The following is a 27,287-nucleotide window of genomic DNA, read 5'->3' as shown; positions in this document are numbered from 1 at the left end:
AGGAATATTCCAAAGAGTCATGTTATGTAGTAAATCATTACTAGACCTGTCCCCAGCACAATACCGCCATATTGCTGACCTTCCCATTCTGCCTCTGTATTCTCCTGTACATAGCGTGTGTCACGTGTAACAATACACTTGCCATAAATTTACTCATAAAATCCTTGTAAATTTAAGACAAAAACATGAGTAAGTAACAGATCCAAGGTCACCCAAAGCAGAGCGATTACACTTATGTAGCGGTACTGAAAATGTCCAATTAAAGGGATTTTCCTGGTTTTCCCAGCTGCAGGTTGTTTTAAAAAATCCTATCCTCTACTCACTCTCATCGGGTCCAAGGTGGAGCCTTTGCTGCTGCTGTCAGTGACAATCACTGTGCTTAGCAGCTCACGTCTTTCAGAGCCAACTGATTGGCAATAGCGCTGCCAACATGGCATCAGTGCTGCAGACAATAACAGACACTGGAAGCAGTGGTGGAGACTCAGTGCAGGACCTGGAAAGGGTGAGTAAGGTGCAGTTTGTTTGTTTTAGGAGGGAAACAGAAGACCCCTTTAAGCAGCATTTGTCATTTTCCATATTGATGCCGCCTAATGGTATCCATAGTATATTATCGTATACTGCCACTCATACAGTTATCTAATGCCTGAATTAAACTGCCGTATAGTGTGTTCATAGAACCGCCATATAACGACTGAATAATTTTCCCACATTGGCACAACTCTCACTGCAAATGAATAGAATTGACAGAGCCGAGAAACATCTTGTTCCTTGTGGTCTGGAATTCTGGGCCTTTATACAACTGCCTAGATTGCCTGCTCCTGTAAGTAGATGATGTACATAAGGTGCATGTTATTACGTCATGATATCCCATGGGATTAAGTTGGGTGATGCACCTTATGACATCATAGCATGTATCATTTTATAGTCAGAGCAGGACGCTCCAACAGGAGTGAGTGGAGGTCCAGGGAGGAGCTGCTGCCGTAGACCCAGGCGAGTGTAACATATTATCATTCTTTAACCTGGTCCATATGAATCCAACAAATGAGCAGTAGACTGGCCGTCATTTTCCTGGATTCGGTCAAATCTAATCTCCAAAAACTCAGATCCTCAAATTTTGAAAATTTTTTAACAAATTCAGTTAATTTCGAAAAGATTTGCTCATCCGTCACCAAATAGTGATGATCAAATATTCTGGATCTTTAGGCGTCATCTGTGGGTTCATGTGTTTCCAGTGGGGAAAGAAGAATAATAACAGGGGGATAAAAGGATGGGGCATTTCAATTTATACTTCCCGTTCCTTCTATCCATCAATATTCGGCAAGAGTTGGGAGCCTCCCCACACACTCGGTGGTCTAGCGCAGTGGTCCCCAACCTTTTTTGCACCAGGGACCGGTTTCAAGCAAGACCATTCTTCCATGGCCCGGCAGGGTGGGGATGGAGGTGTGGCAGGGGCGGGGCTTTGGTCATAAGGGGGCTGGGCTATGGACGCGGTTGTAGTGTAGCAGTGCATACTTATAATTAAATAACATTTATAATGTGACTCAACTCACCATAGGTTTTGAATAAGTGCTCCATCACCCCCTTCTCCCCATCATTGCCTTCACCCCATCACTCCCTTCTCCCCATCATTGCCTTCACCCCATCACTGCTGTCTCCCCATCATTGCCTTCACCCCATCACTGCCATCTCTCCATCATTGCCTTCACCCCATCACTGCCATCTCTTCATCATTGCCTTCACCCCATCACTCCCCTCTCCCCATCATTGCCTTCACCCCATCACTGCTGTCTCCCCATCATTGCCTTCACCCCATCACTCCCCTCTCCCCATCATCGCCTTCACCCCATCACTCCCTTCTCCCCATCATTGCCTTCACCCCATCACTCCCCTCTCCCCATCATTGCCTTCACCCCATCACTCCCTTCTCCCCATCATTGCCTTCACCCCATCACTGCCGTCTCCCCATCATTGCCTTCACCCCATCACTCCCCTCTCCCCATCATTGCCTTCACCCCATCACTCCCCTCTCCCCATCATTGCCTTCACCCCATCACTCCCTTCTCCCCATCATTGCCTTCACCCCATCACTGCCGTCTCCCCATCATTGCCTTCACCCCATCACTCCCCTCTCCCCATCATTACCTTCACCCCATCACTCCCTTCTCCCCATCATTGCCTTCACCCCATCACTCCCTTCTCCCCATCACTGCCTTCACCCCATCACTGCCGTCTCTCCATCATTGCCTTCACCCCATCACTCCCTTCTCCCCATCATTGCCTTCACCCCATCACTGCCATCTCCCCATCATTGCCTTCACCCCATCACTCCCCTCTCCCCATCATTGCCTTCACCCCATCACTCCCCTCTCCCCATCATTGCCTTCACCCCATCACTCCCTTCTCCCCATCATTGCCTTCACCCCATCACTCCCTTCTCCCCATCATTGCCTTCACCCCATTACTCCCCTCTCCCCATCATTGCCTTCACCCCATCACTCCCTTCTCCCCATCATTGCCTTCACCCCATCACTCTCTTCTCCCCATCATTGCCTTCACCCCATCACTGCCGTCTCTCCATCACTCCCCCCATGGCCTTCTCCTCATGTCCCCATCTCCTCCAGGGCCAGGCTACACAAACACAGACCAACACACACACACACACACACACACACACACACACATACATGTACACACACAGACAGACATACATACACACACACACATTATACACACATACACACACCACCTCTCTCCTCTCACCTGCCCGCCGCCCGCGCTTCCTCGCTCTGACACAGCAGCGGCGCGCTCCTCTCTGTGTCAGTCAGAGACAGGAAGCGCGGGTGGCGGGCAGGAAGCTGGACGCAGTGGATGGGTCCTTGCAGCTCCACTCCTGCTATTCCCTCTTGCAGGCAGCGGAGCTGCTTGGATCGCTCCCTGGCCGCCGCTAAGAACTGCTGCGCGCCGCCCCAGCCCCCGCTACGCCACTGACCGCCCCTGGCTCCCCTTGTGTCTAGCGGACTTAATATGTATGGGAGACATATATATTGGCACCAATAAATAATCATTTTTGCAAAGATATGGTCTATCCGGTCCTGAAAATAATAATCTCCCCCTGCATTAATGTGGTCACCACAGAAAACACTGTGCTACCAAGGTTTTGTCCATTGAACAATTTTGAGTGTTCCTGATAAATTTTTTCATGCTGATTTCAGAAATGACTTTAGATTTTTCCTATCACGTAAGGTTTTTGAGAAATGATACAAAGCATTATAATATTATGTTCTAATTCTAAAAACTCATATATGAACTTTTTCTGAAACAGTATATTCTGAATTTTCCACTGAAATAACATAAATCGCTGATCTACACATATGCAAGCATTTGTAATACGAATTCCACGCAGGCACAGTGAATCATTCGGCTGACTGTGTACAGAGCATACCACATCTCCTGGGCAGGGGAGGAATCAAAAGACAATACTGACATACTTAGTGCATGGTTGAATGGATCACGACCTTCAATGCCGTTCGCTGTCCCAATGATATGGAGAGAGCAGACAGTTCATGTAACAGATTGCTACTTCTGCCTTACAAATGTAACAGGATATTCAGCAAAGAACAAGAAATCAATAGAATATCCTAATCTTCCTTCAGCCATAAGAGCAGTGTCACACGATAAAAGTCTTCGCGTTCCAAAACTACGGACAAAGGAGGACGACGAAGATGAACTAACAGTGTCAATGGAAAAAGAACTGCTTCAGACCCAGACTTTGAATCTTCTACATTTAATCCACATCTGTTCAGTCAAGCTGATCTGAGTGACTTGGTAAGAGATTTGAAATTGTCAAAGAGGCGGGCAGAATTATTGGGATCAAGGCTGTGTAAAATGGTGAAGAGGAAGAAGAGCCCAAAAGGGGCTACCTCCCCTGCTCCATGTCCGGAACCACCTAGCCGGGCAGCAGGGTTGCCGGGGGGAAGAATTTCTGGCCTGGACCGACTGCACCATGTGACTGTAGGGGGCTGTAAGGAAAGGGAAGGGGCGGTGGACCGGAAGCTGTGCAGGCAGAGGGCGCGAAAGGAGAGCGCGTGGCATGCAGAGCAGAGCACGCGAGACAGAGGCCAGGCTGCAGCACTGCACTTCCAGTGAAAGATAACCACCCTGTTCAGAGACAGAGACCGAAGGACAAGGTGTAGAGAGCGCTGCATGTGAGTACATTGACCCGGTAGCTTCCGTAACTAGAGGAGACTTCCTCCCTGACAGTGCAGAGACAGTGACCCGAGAGTGCAGCCCGGAGACCGCAGTGACCAGCTGGGACCCCTGAGTGTGGCAGAGAGACTTCCTAGTGTGTGCCATATTGTTCCTGTGGAGAGACAGTCGGGGTATCATATAGAGACTTAGAGCAGGGGAGACCCAGGTTTGCAGCATCTCCCTGCTCCTGGCATTAACCCCTGAGGTCCCAGCTTCATTTGGAAAATAGACTCTAGAGACTGCAAGCGCCGCTGTTGTCGGTGCCAACATGGGAGAAGTAGACCCCTTCAATCAAGCTTTCCCCGGACTGATAAGTTCTATTTTTCTCAGTTTAACCATTTCAACGCCTGCATAACTGTTTTATTGCTTTCTACAGCTCCATTTTGCTGTTCTACTGTTTTATAGTATCACCTACTGCTCCTCCCTGGGTGGAGAGAAAATCCTTGTAAATAAACCTTTAACTCTTGGTCTGTCTCGGATCCGTGGCGACATCCTCAGTACCTGCAGTTTATTACAGCTCCAAGAACGAAATATCTTATTACCAGGAACAAGAGTTTCTGTTTTTCGCAGTCGTCACCTTAATAAATTTTTCAACCATATCGACAGTTTAACCTTTTGCAACAATGTCTTGGGGTTGTTTGGTGCTCTTGGACAGTGGTCCCCAACCTTTTTTGCACCAGGGACCGGCTTCAAGCAAGACCATTCTTCCATGGCCCGGCAGGGTGGGGATGGAGGTGTGGCATGGGCGGGGCTTTGGTCATAAGGGGGCAGGGCTATGGACAGGTTGTAGTTTAGTAGTGCATTTAATTATAACATTTATAATGTGTATGTGACTCAACTCACCATAGGTTTTAAATGAGTGGGAGCACCGGGCTTGATTCCCTGTATCAGTGGGAGCACTGGGCTTGTTTTCCTGCAACAAGATGGTCCCATCGAGGGGTGATGGGAGACAGCGACACCCTTGTATGCATGGCTCCGCTCTCACCCTTGTATGCATGGCTCCGCTCCCACCCTTGTATACATGGCTCCGCTCCCACCCTAGTATCCATGGCTCTGCTCCCATCCTTGTATACATGGCTCTTCTCCCACCCTTGTATGCATGGCTCCGCTCCCACACTTGTATGCAAGGCTCCGCTCCCACCCTTGTATGCATGGCTAGGCTCCCCCGTCCTTCCCCATCATACTTACCCTCACACCGTCGCTGAACTTCCCTGCATCTCTATCCTGGCGCGTCAGCATCTTCCTGTGCGGAGCGGTCACATAGTACTGCTCATTAAGGTCAGGAATATGGACGCCATGCCTATGAGAGTGGAGTCGCGTCCATATTCATGACCTTAATGAGTGGTACTACGTGACCGCTCAGCACTGGATGAAGCTGCCGTGCCCAACAGGGATGCAGGAACTGAGGGTGAATATCGATGTCTTCTGGAAGCCGGCGGTTGCAGCTGTCACTACAGTGCTACAGCTGCCAGCTCCCCTTGTGTCCAGCATTCTGAGCCGTGACTCCAAGGACCGGCAACAGAACTGCAACGGCCCGGTCCTGGGCCGCGGACCGATGGTTGGGGAACCCTGCTCTTGGATGCTAACATGACCCGAAGTAATGGCGACTGTTCATTAACTCATCAGTTTTAAGTCTGAAGGCTATTTTACTACACAAAGGAAATATCTATCCTTCTATACCTATTGGACATGCCGTACACATGAAAGAAACGTATGAGAATATGGAGTTACTGTTGACCCACATTAATTATAGAAATTATAACTGGAACATATGTGTTGATCTAAATGTTGTTGCACTTCTTCTTGGACTGCAGCTTGGATATACTGTACCAAGTATTGTTGTTTTATTTGTGAGTGGGACAGTCGTGCACGAGAAATGCACTATTTCAGAAAGGACTGGCCACTCCTCGAAAACCTGGTTGCTGGACAGAAGAATGTTAAACATAATCCTCTCGTTGATGCCTCAAAGATATTTCTCCCTCCTTTGCATATTAATCTTGGGCTGATGAAGAATTTTGTCAAAGCAATGAACAAGGAATCGGAAGCCTTTTCTTACTTACGACAAAAATTTCCAAGAATAAGAGATGCAAAGATTAAAGAAGGTATTTTTATTGGCCCACAGATCATATATTTAATGAATGACAGTAGCTTTGATGGTCTTTTGCAAGGTGCTGAACAAGTGGCATGGAGAGCCTTTAAAGATGTGACCTTCAACTTCCTTGGCAATAGCAGGACACCGAACTTTGAACAACTCGTGGACAACATGCTCACAGCATATCACTTGGTGAAATGCAATATGTCACTAAAAATGCATTTTCTACATTCTCACTTGGACTTTTTTCCAGCCAATCTTGGTGCCATTAGTGATGAACACGGTGAAAGATTTCACCAAGATGTTGCGCTGATGGAGAAAAGGTACCAGGGAAAGTCGAGTATGTCAATGCTGGCTGATTATTGCTGGAATCTTATTCAAGAAGCATCTGACATGGATTATAAACAAAAGTCGTCTGCAAAAGACTTTTGAACAATTGCTTTTACTACTGATATCAATGCACAAGTATGTATGGTATCGGACGTCATAATGTACATTATAAACTGTTGTTTCTTAAAAACCTTACGTGATACAGACTTTTGGAGCACATATTTGTGTTCAGTATATCAAAATCTATAAGATACAATAACATTTTCTCAGGGGACAAGAACTTCCCTGAAATTTGTTGTGCAGTGAAATTAATAAAAAATTTAGGAAATCAAAACGTTATCGGAGACTCGATTACAAGACTTTGATTTTTTTCCAGCGTGGTCAGACCAAATCAAGTTTGGACGATCTGCGCAGCCTTTCACATACGGTAGTGATAACCTAAATATTATCAAGTAGCGCCCACACTATCCGGCCTGGAAGATCCACAACGGAATGGAAATATCAGGAGCTACATACATGAAAAGGAGGCGAAAAATAATCTGCCAGAACTTTTCTTGTGCTGCAACCTCGGAATAAAGTGATTCCATCATTTGGCAGAAACATGAAGCCAGGATCAGTTTCACAATGAAGACATTCAGGGTAGATATTTTTTTGGGGAGAACAGACAGCGAGATAAAAAGAGCGCTTTATGAATAGATATTTCCCACGACACAACTCCCTAATAAAAAATTGAGAGAAATATTCTGCATTCTCAAGTACCGACAGAACAGATTGCCCACAATAAGTAACAATCGATTTCAGTAACATAACATATCACATGGGTCATGCAGGTGACGACCAATTCTGTACAGAACCTGAGTTGTAAGGATAAAGTTCACACTTTGAAAATTTAGCTATATTTGCTGCAAAATAGGTGAAAAACCTGGAGAAAAATGTGCACCATATATGCAGTGTAAGGCCAATTTCATACATTGGTAATGACCGTGATGAACTGACAGTTCACGAGTATCTTGACCCGATCTCTGCAGTCTCAAGTCAAGTCCAAGAACAGCCAGTGTGAATACAGCCTTAAGCCTGGGAAGCTTATTCAAAGATTGGCGCTCAACAGTCCTCATCAAAATGCTCTGTGTGAACATACACCCAAAGGGAATTTCCATGTACTGCGCATGTCGTGTCCCTCCCTTTGATGTGTGCTCTGACGCTGAAACCACATCTTTCTCTACACATGTCATGTTAACTGTTGACCCAGTAAATGCTGCTGTCAATCTGTGACAGAGGCATTTAACGTGATCGCGACGGAAGTGCATCACTAATCCTGCCCATCGGCGCCCGTGTCTGCAGGGGAGTCTGCAGGGGACCCCTGTGGTTGTCATTGCCAGATAGCTATGAGCGCCGCCCAGTGGTCGGTGCTCATAGCAAATGAGCATTTCTGTTACATCGTCGCCTGTGTGTAGCAGAGGAGATCGGACAACTGCAGCTTCTAGTCTCCCATGGAGACTATTGAAGCATGCAAAAAGTAAAAAAAAATGTTTTTAAAAATATTTAAAAAATAAAAAAATTGAAAAGTTCAAATCACCCACCTTTCGCCTCATTCAAAATAAAACAATTAAAAAAAACCCACATATTTGGCATCGCTGCGTTCAGAATCGACCGATCTATGAAGATATAGAAAGAATTAATCCGATCGGTATACGGCGTAGTGAAAAAATAATTAAAAACTGCATAATTACGTTTTTTTAGTCGCCACAACTGTGCATGAAAATGCAATAACAGACGATGAAAAGATCATATCCACACCAAAATGGTATCATTAAAAACGTCAGCTCGGCACGCACAAAATAAGCCATCACCCAATCCGGGATCACGAGAAATGGAGACGCTATGGGTCTCAGAAAATTGCACAATTTTTTCTTTTTAACAAACTTTGGATTTTTTTGTCAACATTTAAGTAAAAAAACCTATATGTGTTTGGTATCTACGATCTCATAATGACATGGAGAATAATAATAGCAGGTCAGTTTTAGAATTTGGTGAACATGGTAAAAAAAATCCAAACAACAGTTGAGGAATTGCTTTTTTTTGCAATTTCATAGCACTTTAAATTTTTCCCCGTTTTCGAGTACATCATATGGTAAAACCAATGGTGTCGTTCAAAAGTACAACCTGTCCCGCAAAAAACAAGCCCTCACATGGCCTTATTGACGTAAAAATAAAAAAAATATGGCTCTGGGAAGAAGGGGGGCGAAAAACTGAAACGCAAAAACGAAAAAGGGTTGTGGCGCGAAGGCGTTAAAAGCATGTAATTGGAGCTAAAAGTAATTTTTCACTAAAAATGTTTGCTTTTACAGGCTCTTTGTTTTCCTGCACATTCAACTTTGCTGTGGTCATAAGTCAGCTAAGACGAACTCTGTGAAAACTCTCCCATCAGAACGAGCTCACTAACAGATACTCAGTGAACTAATTCTGTAGCCGGAAAAAAGACAGTGCAACACAGAGGTCAAAGAATGCAAACGGCGCAAAATTTTGAATAAAAGCCAATGGCAAAAATTATTTCAATCCCCAAATATATTAATTTAGATAGAAATGAAAAATCCTCAAAAAGTCGAAAACCTCTTTTATTTCCTAAGAGTCAACTTTAGTGAGCAGCTCTGACTTTGACCCCTATCTGTCTAGATCTCATTGATCAAAAAGTTCTGTAACTTTTTAACAAACTTGTGCACCAATTTCAAGATTTTCTGTCATTGAAGAGAAACTTTCATGGTTGAGAACCTGTATAGACCCCCCCATACTTCTAACAGCTGGGGGGTTGTTGTAGTGTATTCAGTCTAGGCTGTGCTTTGTCTCGATGACTTTGCCTTTGAAGCTTGAAGTCACCCACCTTATAGTCCAGAGTATGAGGCCCAGGTTTCTTCCGTGAAGGACGCATTCCTCCTACAAGCCATATTTTAGGTTCTTTCTGTTGTAGGAATTTACCGGTATTCACAATATTTTTTTATCTTCTACCTGTGACTCGTAAAGCAGCAGTAACAGGCCACAGGACCGGAAACATAACTTTTGACAACCTTACAGCCAAGAAAGTCAACCAACGTGTTTTCAAGAGGGAATGCAGGAAACAAAGCAAATATTTGTGCTGCTCTCCTGAGTCCGCCCCAAATTATAAAACTTGTTTGTCGGAGTGAGCACAATTTTTCTTTTGCCACTTTAGAAGCAAACAAAGAAAAAAAATGTGGAGAAAGTGAAATGGATATATAAAGAAACCGGATCTTCAACAATGGATCCTAATTATCAATATCCAAGAGGTCTACTCCACAAACGAGATAGCTCTCTTTTACTAGAATCTGGCTGTGGACTTTCGGAAATAATTGGGCATACTTAGATTTACCTTATCCGATTCTGCGGCATTAAACGATTACCAGTCAGTAGATCTCCCATTATTAACCTGTCTATACAGGGAGACCGAACGCTGTGTGATATGTAATAGGTAGCTGAGTGCAATAGACTGGCATTGTTCTCGGCAGCACAGGTCCTGTTAACATAGGACAATGCACTGCTATGATCTTTTGTGCAGCACCAAAACATCATTTCACCCCACTGTTTAGACTGCAAGATTGTAGTGAACTTGCAGTATAAATAGACCTATAGTGACTGGGAAGGAGACCATATAATTAAATAAATTAACAGCATCATTCACGGGGTCCTATATATTAGTTTCATATGCTGGCACAAAAAAATGCAAAATAATACCTTGTTATGCCTATAGGCCTCCATTACACCTTAGCTAGTAGTCAGACAAACTCATACATTTCACCGGAGGAGGCTGATGTGTCAGGAGAGATAAGGATCAGATAGTAGAAGTTCAATTCCTGATGCTTTTTTTTCAGGGGAGATAAACCAATGATGGTGGACTAATCCACCTATCTTCCTGTTATTCCACAGCCTCTCCTCTTTGCCAAGCCCTTCACTGGCTTCCTATTTTCCAGAGGCTCCAGTTCAAAACCCTAACTATGACATACAAAGCCATGCACAACCTGTCTCCTACATACATCTGTGACATGGTCTCCATTACTTACCTACACACAACCTTCGATCCTCTCAATATCTCCTTCTCTACTCCCCTCTTATCTCCTCTTCACACAACCGCATACAAGTCTTCTCCCATGCTTCAACCATACTATGGAACTCTCTATCCCAACACATCAGACTTTCCCCTACCACGGAAACCTTCAAAAAGAACTTGAAGACCCACCTCTTTCGACAAGCCTACAACCTGCAGTGATCCTCAGTCTACTGAATCACCGCACGACCAGCTCTACCCTGGCCTAGTGTATCCTGACCCTTCCCCTGTAAAAGTGAGCCCTCACAGGCAGGGTCCTCTCTTCTCCTGTACCTGTGTGTGCCTTGTTTTGCTCATGTTTATCGTACTTGTCTATATTTTGCCCTTTTCACATGTAAAGCACCATGGTATAAATGGCGCTATAAAAATGTATAATAATAATAATCATGGAGGAGCAATAGCAGCTTTCTCCTCTTTGAACTAAGTGTTCTTGGGTTTGGGGGAGACAGAAAAGGAAGCAGTTATGGGCTTCATGGTTAGCACTGGTGTCTTGGGTTCAAATACCACCAATGACAACATCTGCAAGGAGTTTGCATCAGTCTTCTCTGAATACTCCAGTTTCATCCCACACTTCAAAGACATACTGATAGGAAATTTATATTGTGAGCCCCAGTGGTGACAGTGATAATGATGTGTATAAAGCGTTTCGGAACATGATGGCGCTATATAAACATCTTTAAAAATACAGTGGCTAAGTAACAAACTCCTCCACCAAAAAGATCTAACATTTTACCCCTGTACTTCTTTTTTTTTTGTATATGGAAAAGCTGTGTAGTCTAAAACCCCCCATACACCTGGCAAACTAGCCAATATCTACAGGTCCAGCCTACAGTCTAATGTGTATGGGGGTCCCTGAAAGATGATTGTCGGGCGAGATAAGTATCTGGCATGTCCGATTTTGGACTGCCAATCTTTTTGCTCTCTAAGATGTAAGCTGCCTCCAAAGTAGTCTAGTAAAGACTTTTTCATAGAGAACACTGAGATTTGGGTGAAATAGCTAAGGGTTGAATGAATGGACGAAGCATCATTCATTCAGTCATTCTCGCATGCGGAAGCTGTGGCAAAGTATGCTGACCCAGCCAATGTCTAAAGGATGTGCCAGGTGCTAGTGTGGTGCCCCTGAGGCTCAGTCGCCACAGAGGTACTGCACCTTCGCCTAAGGTGTAGTGTCCCACCATCCAGGTAAGGTGGGAACTCCCTGCCACACTCCAACACCTGCATCCCACACACAGGATAGTTCAGCAGGGACACCTAGCAGCTTCAGGCTGGGGGTAGCAGAGCACCCTTCATGGAACCCTGCTTCATAACACGAGATGTGCTGGGAGGTGGGTGGAGTTAGTATAAAAAGACTGGGAAAGATAGAATTACAGGTCTGTCTCCCAGAGGGGAGTCGAGGTCAGTCCCTTAGGGGGCCGTCAGAGAGAGTTAGGACAGGCTGACAGAAGGTCAGTCAGGACGGAAGCCACTCAGAGAGGAGTGAGGGTCCCTGGAGGAAGAGAGAGAGAGACGTAGAACTGTAACCTGCATTTCCATAAGAAAGAGAAAGATGAGTACAGAACAAAGTGGAAGGAGAACAGAGAGGAGGAGTGGGTTGGATAGGAACCCTGCCTATAGGTTCTCAGCGCACGGCCGGGGCCCGGTCCCCGAGGTTGTATGGACACTTATGGTTCTGCAGCAGACACCGGTGGAGTAGTTGGCTGTAAATGCACTACTCCCATCCAAGACTTGGGACACAACAGTGAAACGGATAGAGAGCCGGGACTCAGGAGAAGGGAGTCCCCGAAGCTACAGCTGTCTGTCATACAAGTGAGAGTGTTGTTAGGAACATCTGACAGGAGGAACTTCAGAGAACCACAGTGCTGGAGTTCTTCACACCAATAGGCGCTATAGAGGAGTCGTACAGCAAAGGCACATATTGGAGGGGTGCTGGCGGGGAAAGCCCTATCTTGCCTGGAGGTCGGCTGGGCCTCTGTTCCGGAGGACACGGTACCGAAGCGGGCACCTGTGTGCACTACGAACTGTGAGTAAAGCTTTGAGACTGCAAGCCCTGGTGTCCTCCATTCATTCCCGCATCAGCACCGCCACATTGGGGGTATCAACATCTACACCATTCGGTGCAATACTCCTCTATCGCACCTATACACTGCCCAGGGACTACAGCTCCACCTTTGGGGAGCTACACTATCTTAGCTGTATCACACCATCAGTCTCAGTGGATCTGCAAGCAGCGTTGGCTACCATCTTACTTGCCAAATACCACGAGTGGCGTCACAAACTTTATATTACCACAAAACACCACCGCCATTGATATTGGGGCCCAGGGCCACGGACCGGGTCACCGCTGCTGTGACACATCATCCCCCTGACGCCGGCCCGGTACCGAGTACCCCACAGCCCTGGGTGAAGCCAGCAACGGGGCGACCCACTGGTGAAGAGTCAAGTGTGCTAAGTTGGGTTTTTTGAGACCAGATCCAAAATTACTCCACTGTTCGCTCATTCCACATCTATTCCCTACAACCTCCTCACTGTATACACTTGGCCTGGCCAAACATTCACACGTTCTGTTAGGGACGGCGAAACGCACTAATAAATAATAATAAGTGTGTTCGCCGCCCGGGGTCCACTGTGCAGTAGGTGTTACACCGCTGCTAGATAATGGCAGACGCACAATATGGCGTTGTATCGCACACGGGTTGAACGTCACCCGGTGTGCATTGAGCGTACTCTGTTATCACCACAGAGACGCTTAGAACTTAAATGTAAATGCTGAGCCTGTTGACCTCACAGGTCTCAGCGGTGTGCACACACGGTATACGGTCACAGGACTAGGCCCAAGACTCAGGGTCATTGTCCGTCTAGACATACCGTGCGTGCTGCGTCGCTACTGCGGACACCAACAAGTGCTGCTGACTGCAGTGCGGCGACCGACCCAGCCGCCACATGACAATGCCCAAGAGGAGGCGCACTGTCGGACTTTAGTGCTGTAAGATGTGAACTGTGGCCTGTAGCGCGCCACTGACTGGCGCTGACTCTATGACTAAGTCCCTATCCACACACGTAATATCACAGGGAGGGGATCTTAATGAGTCATTCGCATGCATTCATCATCATTCACACAGATAGCAATAAGAGTCTATACTAGCGCATGGCCGAGCGGCCATGCGGGCCTTTTATAGTCGTGCGCTTCCGGGACCTTCCAGATCTCATGGACAAATCAGATCAGGAGAAGGACCTGAGCATGTGACTCCTGATCTCCACTGGGAGATCATCTCGTGAGCATGCCCAGTAGCGCGGTGAGAGGACTTGGCCTCTGGAGTGGCTTGCTGCAGAGCAGGCTGCGCTACTATTGCTGGTCCAGAGGTGGCAGCAACAATCGGACCCAGACAACTGGTCTGATTAGGGCGTCTGGATCGCCAAGATTGCTGTGCAGGTTCCTGAGAAGTTGGAGGGGAATGGGAGACCGCTGGCTGCATGGCTCTAGATTCCTGCTGTGCAGCTGCAAGAACCTGACACCTAACAATGGAAAGAAACCACTGTCAGAATCTTTTGGTGATGGTGACTAATTTTCCTTAAGGATAAAAGATTGTCAATATAAATTATGGTCTATAATACTCTATCCCTCCAAACTGACAGCCGGCTCAGAGAACCTGTAAAACGCAGGCTTCCTGTACTCAATTTTACACACATCTGTCAAGCATGAATACAATTGAATCCCTGACTACTGACACTTCCGGGTTCAGAGCCATGTCACCTGAACAAGCTGTTGATGTTACTACTGAGGAGGATGGTTCACAATAATGTAAGCATTCCAATTCAGCCAAAGATGCAGATGAATTTTGATGGACAGTATGAGGAAGAATTGGCAGACTGTATGGGGAAGAAAGCTGTGAGGATGCAGTATGACAGGTAGAAATGTGCGAGGAGACAGTGTCGGGGAAAGTGTGATGGATAGTATGGGGGGAATAGTGTGGGTGTACAGTAAAGGGGAATAAAAGTGTGAGAGGATAGTTAGGGAGAACAGTGTGAGGGAACAGTGTATTGGTGGAAGTGTGATGAAACAGTTTGGGGAAAGATTGTGTGATGGCAGTATGAGGGTAGTTTGATAGGAAAATAGGGGGGTAGAAATGTGTGAGGGGACAGTAAGGGGGGGGAAGTGTGAGGGGACAGTATGGTGGGTGAAATGTGTAAAGGGACAGGATGAGAGGGGAATGTGTGAGGTGACAGTGTGGGGTGGAGTGTGAGGGAACAGTATGGAGGGAGTATGAATAGACAGTATGGGAGGAAATATGGAAAAGAGTGGCGGTTACAGTTTATTAGGGTGGACAGTGTGAAGGCAATATTTTATAAGAGAGGGTTTTGAGGGAGGTATGTACCATAAGAGGGACTTAATGAGGGTCATATTTTGTGCAGGGAGCAAATTGAGGGGCAATTACTTATTCAGGGGCAATTATTTATTCATCTAACTGATTAGCTGTCGTTCAGTGCCTCAGCTTTTTAAGTCACTAACACAGATAATAAACATATAAAATACATCTTCAAGGGTCTATTCACACTGCCCTTGTTTGCTGATAGGACTATAGTACAGTATATTTCACAGGGACTTAGGCTAGTTTCACACTAGCGTTTATTCCACGCAGCGCACGGTGCCGCTAAGCCCCGCCCCCTGCCGGCTCCCTGCCCGCCCCATCCGGTCATCGCCGCCTACTATCGCACATGGGCGCTTGCGATCTGCGCACCCTATCTTTAGCATGGGGTGCGCAGATCGTGCGCTGGCCGTGCGCTAGTAGGATTTTGGCATGCGCTGCGCATTTTTGAAGGTGCGCCGAGCGTGCCGAAAAGCAACATGCTGCGTTCGGCGCACACGGGCGCACCTTCAAAAGTGCACAGCGCACGCCAAAATCCTACTAGCATGTGGCCAGCGCACGATCTGCGCACCCTATGCTAAAGATAGGGTGCGCAGATCGCAAGCGTCCATGTGCGATAGTAGGCGGCGATGACCAGATGGGGTGGGCAGGGAGCCGGCAGGGGGCAGGGCTTACCGGTGCCGTGCACTGCGTGGAATAAACGCTAGTGTGAAACTAGCCTTAAGCCCCCGTCACACATAGCGATCTCACACATGTTGCGTCACAAGTTTTGTGACGCAACAGCGATCTCACTAGCGAGATTGCTGTGTGTGACACTGACCAGCGACCGGACCCCCTGCCGGTTATCGCTGATCGTCCTGTAATGGCCAGGACATTTTTTTGATCGCTGGTCTCCCGCTGGCCAGCATGCATCGCTGCGTGTGACAGGCAGGAGACCAGCGATAAGCGCTTAGAAACCCGATGTGTACCTTAGTTACCTGCTCCCTGCACCAGCGCGCTGGTAACTAAGGTATACAGTGGGTAACTAAGCGAAGTGCGCTTGTTACCCTCCTGTCACTGGTGCTGATCTCTGGTGAAGCTGCCTGTTTGGCAGCTCACCAACGATCATGTAGCGACACACCAGCGATCCTGACAAGGTAATATTATTGTCGGGATCGCTCGTGCGTTGCTATGTGTGATGGAGCCCTTAAGCCCCCCACACAGTTTACGTAGCCGAGATGAGATTGTTCGGCCAGAGTGAATTTCTGCATACAGACCATTGCCAAAGTAGAAGTGCCATACAATGCTTAGAGCCAGATATACAAAGGCAGATTTCTGCCCACAGTAAGCGCTTGCCAGTGGTATAACAAGCCAAAATATATTTCAGGTCCTTTTACATGCAACTGATGCAAACTGTGTCAATTACCATTGTTCAGTCCCAACTCAGTTTGTACATTGCTGGTAGCACATCTCCTGTTTAAATGAGGAGATAATTTTATAGCCCTTATAATTCATCCGAACAAGCCATTGAACAAGCATTGTGCTGATTAGTGTCCGGCTTGTTCCCACAATGATCAGGACAGAGACTTCTTGTGAGTCCACTAAGGTTCTAAGAACTTTGAGGTTCTTCATCAGCGGCTCCAGAGAACACAGCAACAAGACAGGTCACATTTGCAATAGGAAAAGCAAACAAACTTCAGCCATGCCATTAATGGAGTGGTTTGCAAAGCAGTAAAAATTCACTATGTGGGAAAAAAAGTATGTGCCCCCTCCTCTTTACAGTACAGGAGTTTTTATGACCTCCCATTCTACATCTATAGACAGTAAAGGCCCTGTATGCCCTGTCACACACAGTGAGATCGCTAGCGAGATCGCTGATTTTGTGACGCAACAGCGATTTCGCCAGCGATATCGCTGTGTGTGGCACTCATCAGCAACCGCCCCCCCCCGCCGGGTATCGCTGATCGTGCAGGAGTGTCCTGGGCCATTTTTTGATCGTTGGTCTCCCGCTGGCCACCATTCATCGCTGTGTATGGCAGCGGTAGACCAACAATCAGCGAGCTCCCAGCGCTGTAAGCAGACGCTGGGAGTTGGTATCCAAGGTAAATATCGGGTAGCTAAGCGCATGCGTCGCTTAGTTTCCCGCTGTGTACCTTGGATACCTGTGTGCTCACGCTGGAAGCTGGTATCCAAGTTACACAGTGGGTAACTAAGTGACACGCGCTTAGTTACTCCATATTTACCTTGGATACCAGCGTCCTCACTGGTCCTGATAGCTGGTGAGTCTGTCTATTTGACAGCTCACCAGCGATCATGTAGCGAGGCACCAGCGATCCTGACAAGGTCGTATCATTGTCGGGATTGCTGGTGCATCATTTAGTGTGACGGCACCCTAATATGGAGTCAGCCTCTCTGCAGATATAACAGCTCCCACTCTTCTGGGAAGACTTTTTACAAGATTTTGGAAGTATCCGTGGGAATTTTTCTCCCTTCAACCAGAAGACCATTTGTGAGGTCAAACCCTGATATTAGGGAGAAGCCGGAATCACAATCTCAGAGGTGTTGGATAGTGCTGAGGTTGATGCTCTGTGCGGCCGGTCTGGTTCTTTCCTGAAACTCCGCCAACCATGTCTGTATGGAGCTTGTGCACTGGGCACCATCATAGGGAACAGAAAAAGGGCCTTCCTCAAACTGCTCCAACAAAGCTGGAAGCTACAATTGTCCACAATGTCTTGTGCTGAAGGAGTAAGATTTCCTGTCACTGGAACTAAAGAGCTGAGGCCTACCCCAGAAAAACATCCCATAGTATTATTCTCCTCCACCAAAACTTTACAGCAGGCACAAAGCAGTAGGGGTGTAAATTAGGGGGGGATGTTCTCATGAAGTTCCTTCCTCTTCTCAGTAATCACTCACAGGTGATGGGGGAAGATTTCAAAGGAAGAACTGTCATGAACAGACTTGTTACCTCGGTGACTCCTTTTACAGGCACGTTTTGGTGTCAGGGAGCTCAGCCCCACCGGCCATTCTATCATAGCTCGAGTAATGAAGGCAACACACTATACAACACTTTACATGCAAATGGATCCATCCCAAAAGATCTTTTTATCTAAAATTTCTGTATGTTGTTAGTGAATAAAAACATTATTGTTTACAGCATCCAGAGGCTGAAATCTTTCTTTCAGGTTAGGACTGGTTTCCAGCACCTAAATGTACCCTATTGAAAAAAAACGTGGGTGGGTTGTAGTCACATCCATAGGAGACCATTTCCCTGAGATGTTTATGTGCAGAGCGGACGTGCACTTTCATCAAGTCACGAGAATACTTCCATTTCATCAATGAGTTGTAGTAAGATTGTATGTGAGCCTAAGAAAAACATGAACATATTGGGCTGTCCCCAGCCATCGTGCCCAAGGGGGCTTAAAGGTCCTTCAAGCGCATAGGAGGACACCAATGCTAAATAGACATTGTTCATGCCGAGGACATTCATTCGGGACAGCGTGTTCACCAAGTGGTGAGACATTACTATAGAGTAAAATAGACCGACATTCCCCCAAAAATACTATTAATGATCCAATCTCTGACTCCTACCTGGTGTTTCCTGGAGGTCTCATGTGGCTCCGTCGCTCACTTGTGCCTGTTAATCCTCAGGAATGGCTCTTCCTTGTTAGTATAGTTAGCAATCAGGAATTTGGGTTAAATATTTACTCTAGAAGAATGATCTGACCCTAATCATCTGTGCGAAGAGATTGGGATCTTGCTGAATGCTTGGGGACAACTTATGTCACCTATTTATGTACCTACTGTGCAGCCTGTACTGCAACAATATACACAATAAGTTATTATATTACATGACCAATCACTGGTCACAGGCGGTAGCAACTTGCAATAAACCAGACCACTCTGTACTGGTGTACGAGATAATCGTGTGCACAGCAAGGACTTCATGTGAATGCTCCCAATATTACAGATTACATATACAATTAATCTACATAAAAACTTCTATTATACTCCAGAGCTGCAATCACTATTCTGTTGGTGCAGTCACCGTGTACATATGTAAGGGGGTGACAGAGTCCTCAGGTGTCTGTCCCCCTGCGGATTCTGTATACATGCAGTACCCTGTCATTTATTAATGTCATTGTAACGTGCTGTATTATAATGTGATGTATTTGTACATGTCGAGTTTTACCTTAGGCTAGGTTGGGCTATAGAGGGTTAAACAGATGGGAGGAGTTAGAGGGGAACGGTTGGAAGCCACAGGGATATAGGGGAAGGACTTCCTGCCTAGACAGGAGAGCCCGGGTAGTTTTGCCCAGGGCGAGACATGCACCACAGCAAGAACTGAGGGTTCCCCGTTAGTGGGAATAAAAGCTGCTCCAGACTGACGGGCAATGTGGACAGGCACCGACTCGGCGGGACCATCCCCAGGAGGAAACCGTGGTCTGAGACCAGGATGGAAGCTGGTGATGTGGAGCATAACGAGGCAGCAGGGAAAGTACAGGAAACATTGTTTGATCGTTGGAAAAGAACTGTGGCTTTGTGGTGTTTCACGGGATCTGGTCTCCAGCAACCGAGGTGAACATGACACGGAGGTAACCGACCATACTGCAAGTCTGAGACGTCGCTTACTTTCCCATATATAAGGTGATGGGGTGCTCACTGACTGTTGCTGAGTGGACTCGCCAACGACTACAATCCCAGGTCACCTTGTTACACTTGTAGTCAGCAGGATGCAGTCTACAAAAGCAGAGGCAGCAGACCAATCTGTCATCAGTGCCCCAAGGTCTAGCTTGCCTCTGGGGGCCATACTCAGCAATCTTCCAAAATTCAGGGGAAATAATCTAATGCTGTGGGACTGTACTGAGCGGGTAAAAGGTGTGTTGAGGATGTGTTGAGGATCCCTGCTATACAAGCGGAGATTGCTGTGATGGCCCTGGACGGTGAAGCTCGATGTTCTGTAATGTTTCTTCCCCCTCATGAACGGGATACTCTGAACAAGGTGTTGCAGATTTTGGAGTAGATGCATGGGGATCCCACCAACATTGTGGAATTGTATATTCGATTGTTTGACCGTGTCCAGAGGGAGGGGTGGTCAGGGACTCAGTACATTAATACGCTGCAGGAGGTGAATGCGTATATCGCCAGACAGGACAATATGGGGGCAATAGGAGTGGGACCCCCTGATGTGATACTGTGGGATCAGTTTGTGGCAGGCCTCAGGGATGCATCGCTTAAGCCAGCTCTGCGAAATCGCCTGCGCACCAAACCGCGTATGACCTTCCTAGAAATTGAGGCGGAAGCGCACGGGAGAGAGCAGGAACAGGGTACAGCAGGGATGGTCCGGAGCAATGAGGTACCCACTTCACCCACGGCTGTACCAGAATAGGCCCAGGAGATCCAGGAGGAAATACGGGAAATGTGGGAACAGTGGTCCATTCTTAGAAGAGCTCCTGCTGTAGCTCAAAACATGCCCAGAGATAAGAGCGACTCCGAATCACACTTGTTCGTCGAACATCGCCAGGGAGTGGAACAACCCCATACAGCATGAAATCCGACTGTTTCAGGTGTGGGTACACCTGACATTACACCCGAGGGTGTGCGAGACAGGGACGGTCCCTACCCCGGCAGCCTTTAAACTAGTGGGCTCCGTGGCTCAGGGACGCCGCCCGGAGCCTGAGAGACCACGGAGGAGAGAGGGTAGTCCCGAAAGTTTAATCTCCACAAGTTCTACCGTCAGGACAGAATTGAATGGGCGGGCCGTCCATTGTTTAATCGATACTGTATCGCAAGTGACCACCATGCCGGAAGCTTTTTTTAGACGTCATTTCCCCAAAGTGTCACGGCTGGAATAAAGCCCAGTGATCAGGCTGAAGGCGGCCAATCTCGGTCGCAGGGGTGGTCTGGATGGAGATTAAAGTGTGCAGAAAAGATGTGGGCCGAAAGGGGGTCGTGTAGGTCGACTGAGATGTCGGCAACGGCCCTGCAGTGACTCTAGGTATGAATGTATTGAAAGAAATTGTAACTCTCTTGATCAGTGAGCTGCAGGAGGTTTTTCTGGACCGTTGAAACCTGCAAACTCCTCAGAGGAAGGTATTTCAGCAACTGACACGGGCGACCCACGCTCAAGAAACATCAAGTGAAGGGAAAGTTCTGGGAAGGTGATGGTTACAGCAGCTACAGAGCTGGTGAAGATCCCTGCGACTTGTCTACTGGTGACTGAGTTGTGGTCCAAGATGGCACCAAACGCTGTTGAGAAGGAGACGGTCAGAGGCATGAAAATTGAGGGCGGTGTCGCCCTTCGTGGGCATCCAGAAAAGAAACTGGCGCCAGAATGGAGGAGGCCGTGGCCTGAATCAAGGCCACCTCCCACTGTGACTGATGCCAGCCCGAAATGGGTGCGGGCAAAGAAGAAACTTCAGCCTTTACAGCAGAGTGTGAGGAAATGGGTGGAGCAGCCAGAAGTGACTCCGCTCACGAACGGGAGGAGCCCAGAAGGACAAGCCAGTGTGTCGGGAGAGGAGTCGCCATTGCCCAGTTACGGACGGGGGCTGAAATTCAGCACTGGCATTTGAAATCACACAGGCCCATGCCATCGCCATCCTCAAGATTAGATGGGATAAATTGCTAATATTACCCAAGATAGAGGAAAGCAAGATTTACTACAAGACCATTTTTTCTAATGATACCCATGGCCTGCTGGTTTAAGTGATGGAGTCAACGACTTTGTGCACCGTCACAACTCTTAACACTATGGGTGTCTTGAGAAGACCAATTATATTAACGACATAGCAGACAAGGCAGCCCACAATCAGACAGGCCCTTCTGGCATTTGCCAGAATTGCCAGATGGCCAGTCCGGCCCTGACAGCATGCGGAGGCGAAGCAAGTCCTTCCGCCGTGGCATCGGATGCCAGGATTGGGAGCGATCTGTGGCCCAGGCGAAGACAGGCCTGCACTTCCAGAACTGGTGGATGAATGAGTGGGAGGAGTGGTGCCCTTTACAACGAGCGGAATAGCAGGCTGTCGAGATCAAGGATATTGCGAGATCGGCAGAACCGAAACCGGAAAATTCTCGAAAAACCTTGGAAGCTGTCATCACGACCGTAGTTTCCAGATCACTTGGCACGTGAGAAGATCGTCACCGGGTGCAGCGTAGGTGAGTGAGGAATCTGCGTCCGTCCAAGTTTCCACCTCGTTTCCTACCCCATCACCTCCCCCTGCCCCGCCAATCTTCTCCAACTCCTGCTACCTCTCCCGGCGCATACTCGGAGGATTCCAGGGTACCCTCTACCAAGGAGATTCAGTGGATTCAAGGGGTGATCAGTGAAAAGAAGCGGCAGGACTGCTGAGTTTTGAAGGAACTGCAATGCCCTGGCTGGGGAGCCATGGCTGGCCAGATGATCCGCAGCCTTATAAGGTACTTTAACTTTTTGAAAGGGTACGGGTTCATCCAGGAAGCCGGGACTGAAGAAAAAAATGTATGTTAATGCTGGATCTATCGACTTTAATTGTCCCCTCTACGAATGGAACCGCATCACCTTCATTAAAGAACAGGGACTCTGGGGCCATACGCGGTGGTCATGAGAGTGGTTTCCAGTCCGGAGGAAAGACAAGCACGGGAGGCGCGATACTATGTGCGGCTGCTGGCAACGGTCGCAGCTTCTGCAGTAGATCAGGGAGCAGAGGCGTTTTTGATGGATACGGCAGCTGCAAGTGGGTCAAGTGAGATGAAAGCTCCAGAGCCATAAAACTTGCAATTGGGGAGGGTGAGGAGTAAAAGAAACAGCAGTGAGTCCTCCTCCAGTGGGTCTTCAGGCCACACCTATATAATTGTGCAGAGCCCAAATGCAGCTCACTACTCTAATCAGCGTCCATGCATACATTGAAGTGGCCCTGTTTCAGAAGAAAAAGGGAAAGAATGTTGTGCCAGTTGCACAGATTAAAGCAAAGGAGAGACTGTTCCACATCTCTGGAAGGGCAGGAAACCCTGGATGGCACCAGGACTGGGTGTCAGTGGTGACCAGTATGATCACAGTTGAAGAACTTTTTTCTGTTTCCCCCTCCTCCAAGTTTTCTTTGTGCACAGTTGTGCATCACCTGCTGGATTATGGGACTAAAACCCTGAAAGGGTTAATCACTATGGACTGTGTGTGCGATTGCTTTAAGGTCTATTTTGTTTTAACCCTAGATGTTACCTGCATTTGCCCCAAATTTTACCTTTTTAACCTTGAACTCTTCTTTGATACAACCGTCCACGTGTGTTTAAGGGCCCGTGATCTGCTAAAAGGATGGAGTGGGAAAGATTTGTGCAGGAGGACCCAAGGAGCAAGCCGGGTCGGGACTACACGGCCACTGGGCCAGTATGTTTGTTTTGTATCAGTCCACTGATACAGTGTTCGGATACCAGGAGCGGGAAAAGACTGGCTCATGGGCCCAAACTGGTGCAATTTGGTACATTATGCGGATGGGTCCCAGGAGTCAGTCGTACTCACTTTAAAAGAAACTTGAACTCTTTGGTTCCAGGGCTCCAGCCAAGTAAAACAGAGGTCATGTTTGACCCACTGCCAGCACTGAACAGCGACTGTACTAACTGTGTATGTGTTTTAGAGAAAAAAATGTTTGTTTTTTTAAGTTTGAAGGTAACGTCATGGTCGGGGACAATCATATTTTAGGAGGGAGGAGTGTAAGTGGGTGACAGAGTCCGCAGATGTCTGCCCCACTGTGGATTCTGTACACCTGTCTTACTGTCTTATGTGCGGTACCCTATCATTTATTAATGTCATTGTAACGTACTTTATTATAATGTGATGGATTTGTACATGTGGAGTTTTAGCTTAAGGTTAGGTTGGGGTATAGAGGGTTAAACAGTCGGGAGGAGTTAGAGGGGGATGATTCAAAGCCACAGGGATATAGGGGAAGGACTTCCTGCCTTGGTAGGAGAGCCCGGGCAGTCGTGCACTACAGCGAGAACTGAGGGTTCCCCGGTAGTGGGAATAAAAGCTGCTCCAGACTGACGGGCAGTGTGGACAGGCACCGGCTTGGCGAGATCATCCCCAGGAGGAAACCGGGGTTTGAGACCAGGATGGGAGCTGGTGACGTGTAGCATACAGCAGCAGGGAAAGTACAGGAAACATTGCCTTCTTCGTACTGTGTCTTGGATGTGACTGTTTAGTAAAGCTTGATTGTTGAAAAAGAACTATGGCTTTGTGGTGTTTCATGGGATCTGAACGTGACACGGAGGTAACCGAAAGTACCGCAGATCAGGGATGTCGCTTATCTTTCCATGTATAAGGTGCTGGGGTGCTCACTGTTGCTGAGTGGACTCGCCCACAACTACCACCCCAGGTCACCTTGTTACACATACATTACATTACTTATCGTGAGTTGTATACTGTAGATCTTTTATTATAAAAATGAAAAACATAACAATTATAATAACAGAAACAAAACAAAAACATCAGCCAGAAAAATAATCCGTATAATGAACACTGGTCCAGCCGCTCATTCTCTCCTCACACACATATTATACATATACTTTATACAGAATAACTAATAATAAGTACTTACACCTTCTGGTCCGATCACCAAACAAACTAATAACAAATAAAATAAACAATATCAAACAAAAATAAATACATACATTTTTTTTTTCAATTTTAAATCAAATAACCACAAACTATACAAATACTGTATGTACAATACTTAGCTAATCACCACCCCATACTCAAGGCCACCATTCTCAACCCCCACACTGACTTGAGAGCTGGTCCTGCGTCTCATGCCTCAGTCCATATCCAACGTCCATAGGCCAGATCAGGCAGTGCCAGTGTTTCCCCCAAACACACCAGTGTCCCATAGTCCCACAAGATAAACCCACCTCCCCCCTTTTCTCACCACCCAACCTAACACCTACACCCAAATCTATATCCCTATATACAATATATACAGAAACAAGCACTACAATAACCAAAAATCACAGAGCCCAATTTCGGCGCCTGCAGCTCTACATCACTGTATACCAATCACAAAACAAAAATCTACAGTGTCAGCAGCAGCCCACCACCAGGAAAGATGACCAGACTAGGGCACACTAAAAGAAAAGCCCCTACAGAGCAGAGCGACCTTACCTGTACCCAGTCTCTCATACTCCAGAGAGCGCACCTTCACCATGTCACCGAGTATGGTCCCAAACACATCGTCCACTGGGAGGATTTTCCGCTACGTCGATACAAAGCACCGTGCCTTCCATGTGTGATACCTAAACACTGCGCTCCTACACTTCAGATTGTCCCTCACACACAGTTTCCCATTGAAGCAGCACCAAGCCAAGTCCCAAAACTTCGAGGGAATCCTGAAAGAATTCAAAAGATGCAAGCCCACCCCAAGATCCCGACTTGGGCACTCCCTGAGCACCAGAGGCCTATGGAAATGGGTCAACAGAACCCTATTGTCAAGGAGTTTCCTTGGCAGAGTCCTGATCTCCCACATTCCCAGACCCCACCGGCAAATTACCTTCAGAACCAAGTTAGTGTAAGCCGGAAGATGTCCATGCGGAGTGTGAAGATCCTTCACTTGCCCTCCTGTCTCCCATTCCTGGAAGAAGGGCTGAAACCATCCCCTACAGGTGAATACCCACGGAGGAGCCCTCTCTTTCCAGAGGTTTGCAATATTGATCTTAATGAAGGTATCTCCTAGTCTCCTCGTACGGTAAGTAACCTCCCTCCTGACCAGGTTCAGTCTATTTCCCTTAACAGTTGGAAAAACAAACTGTAGTGAAGATGTACACACTGCCCAGATAAATAAGTAAAGGGAGCAGGTAAATTTTGATCAGGCTTACCTTTTCCCTTAGGGTCAAAGACCAACCCTTCCATTGGTTCACCTTCTGAGTGGTGATCTCTAGCCTGCTGTCCCAATTTTGTTTGGTGTAATTCCCCTGTCCAAATTCGATGCCAAGGACTTTTGCAGAGACTTTGGGTCCTGGAAGGGTGTCCGGGAGATCAAAACCAGGATCTCCTCCTCCCAGCCAGAGACTCTCACACTTATCCCGGTTGATCTTGGACCGGGATGCCTCCGAGTTGCGATCTACCTCTGATATCAGCCAATCTGTCTCCACATCAGAGGAAATAAATCAATAACATAATCGGCATACACCACCACCCTCAGAATGGCTTCCGGAGCTACCCGGTCCATCCCGATCCCGGCCAATTTCCCACACAGCAATGGCATAAAGTGAGTCTAGGGACTTTTTTTTTTTTAAGTGGCGGAGGAATACAGTGCGGAAGGATACCTACCTTCCGTCATTGGATTCCTGCAGCCCGTAGAGAACGGCAGCAACAGCTGATGCTGCAGTTCTCTACCCAAGATCGTCGTGGGACACACTCGTGGACTGCTTCGGATCGTGGGTGAGTATTTTTGTGGTTTGTTATGTTAATATTTATTCCGTAAAAGACAATGGCTTCGGGGAACAATGTGACAAGTATTGGTAAGTATGTTACTCTATGTTATATGTACTGTATGTCTATGTATGTATTGTATGAATGTATTGTATGTAGTATGTATGTAGTATATATGTGGTATGTATGTAGCATGCATGTAGTATGTATGTAGTATGTATGTAGTATATATGTGGTATGTATGTAGCATGTAGTATGTATGTAGTATGTATGTAGCATGCATGTAGCATGCAGTATGTATGTAGCATGCATGTAGTATATATGTAGTATGTATGTAGCATGTAGTATGTATGTAGTATGTATGTGGTATGTATGTAGCATGCATGTAGTATGTATGTAGTATGTATGTAGTATGTATGTAGTATATATGTAGTATGTATGTAGCATGTAGTATGTATGTAGCATGCATGTAGTATGTATGTAGCATGTAGCATGTATGTAGCATGCATGTAGTATATATGTAGTATGTATGTAGCATGCATGTAGTATGTATGTAGTATGTATGTAGTATGTATGTAGCATGTAGTATGTATGTAGTATGTATGTAGTATATATGTAGTATGTATGTAGCATGTAGTATGTATGTAGCATGCATGTAGTATATATGTAGTATGTATGTATGTAGTATGTATGTAGTATATATGTAGCATGTAGTATGTATGTAGCATGCATGTAGTATATATGTGTTATGTATGTAGTATGTATGTG

General features: G+C 46.8%; 1 protein-coding gene across 2 annotated transcripts in view; it reads right to left on the bottom strand.

Annotated features, from left to right (window-relative positions):
• KCNJ16 (potassium inwardly rectifying channel subfamily J member 16) overlaps nucleotides 1-18,770 on the bottom strand; it is a 141,210-nt gene extending 122,440 nt beyond the window's left edge. The window contains exon 1 of one of the 2 annotated variants that reach the window (XM_073559991.1): nucleotides 18,716-18,770. The gene's annotated coding sequence lies outside the window, so the exon portion shown is untranslated. Of the gene's footprint in view, nucleotides 1-9,548; nucleotides 9,750-18,715 lie in introns of those variants that run through there. The other variant, XM_073560000.1, reaches the window with a different exon arrangement.
• Nucleotides 18,771-27,287: the final 8,517 nt, after the last annotated feature.

Source organism: Dendrobates tinctorius, unplaced genomic scaffold (genome assembly GCF_039654945.1).
Source record: "Dendrobates tinctorius isolate UK_male_01 unplaced genomic scaffold, ASM3965494v1 ptg000014l, whole genome shotgun sequence".
NCBI lineage: Eukaryota > Metazoa > Chordata > Amphibia > Anura > Dendrobatidae > Dendrobates > Dendrobates tinctorius.
This window is presented reverse-complemented; position numbering and strand designations above follow the sequence as displayed.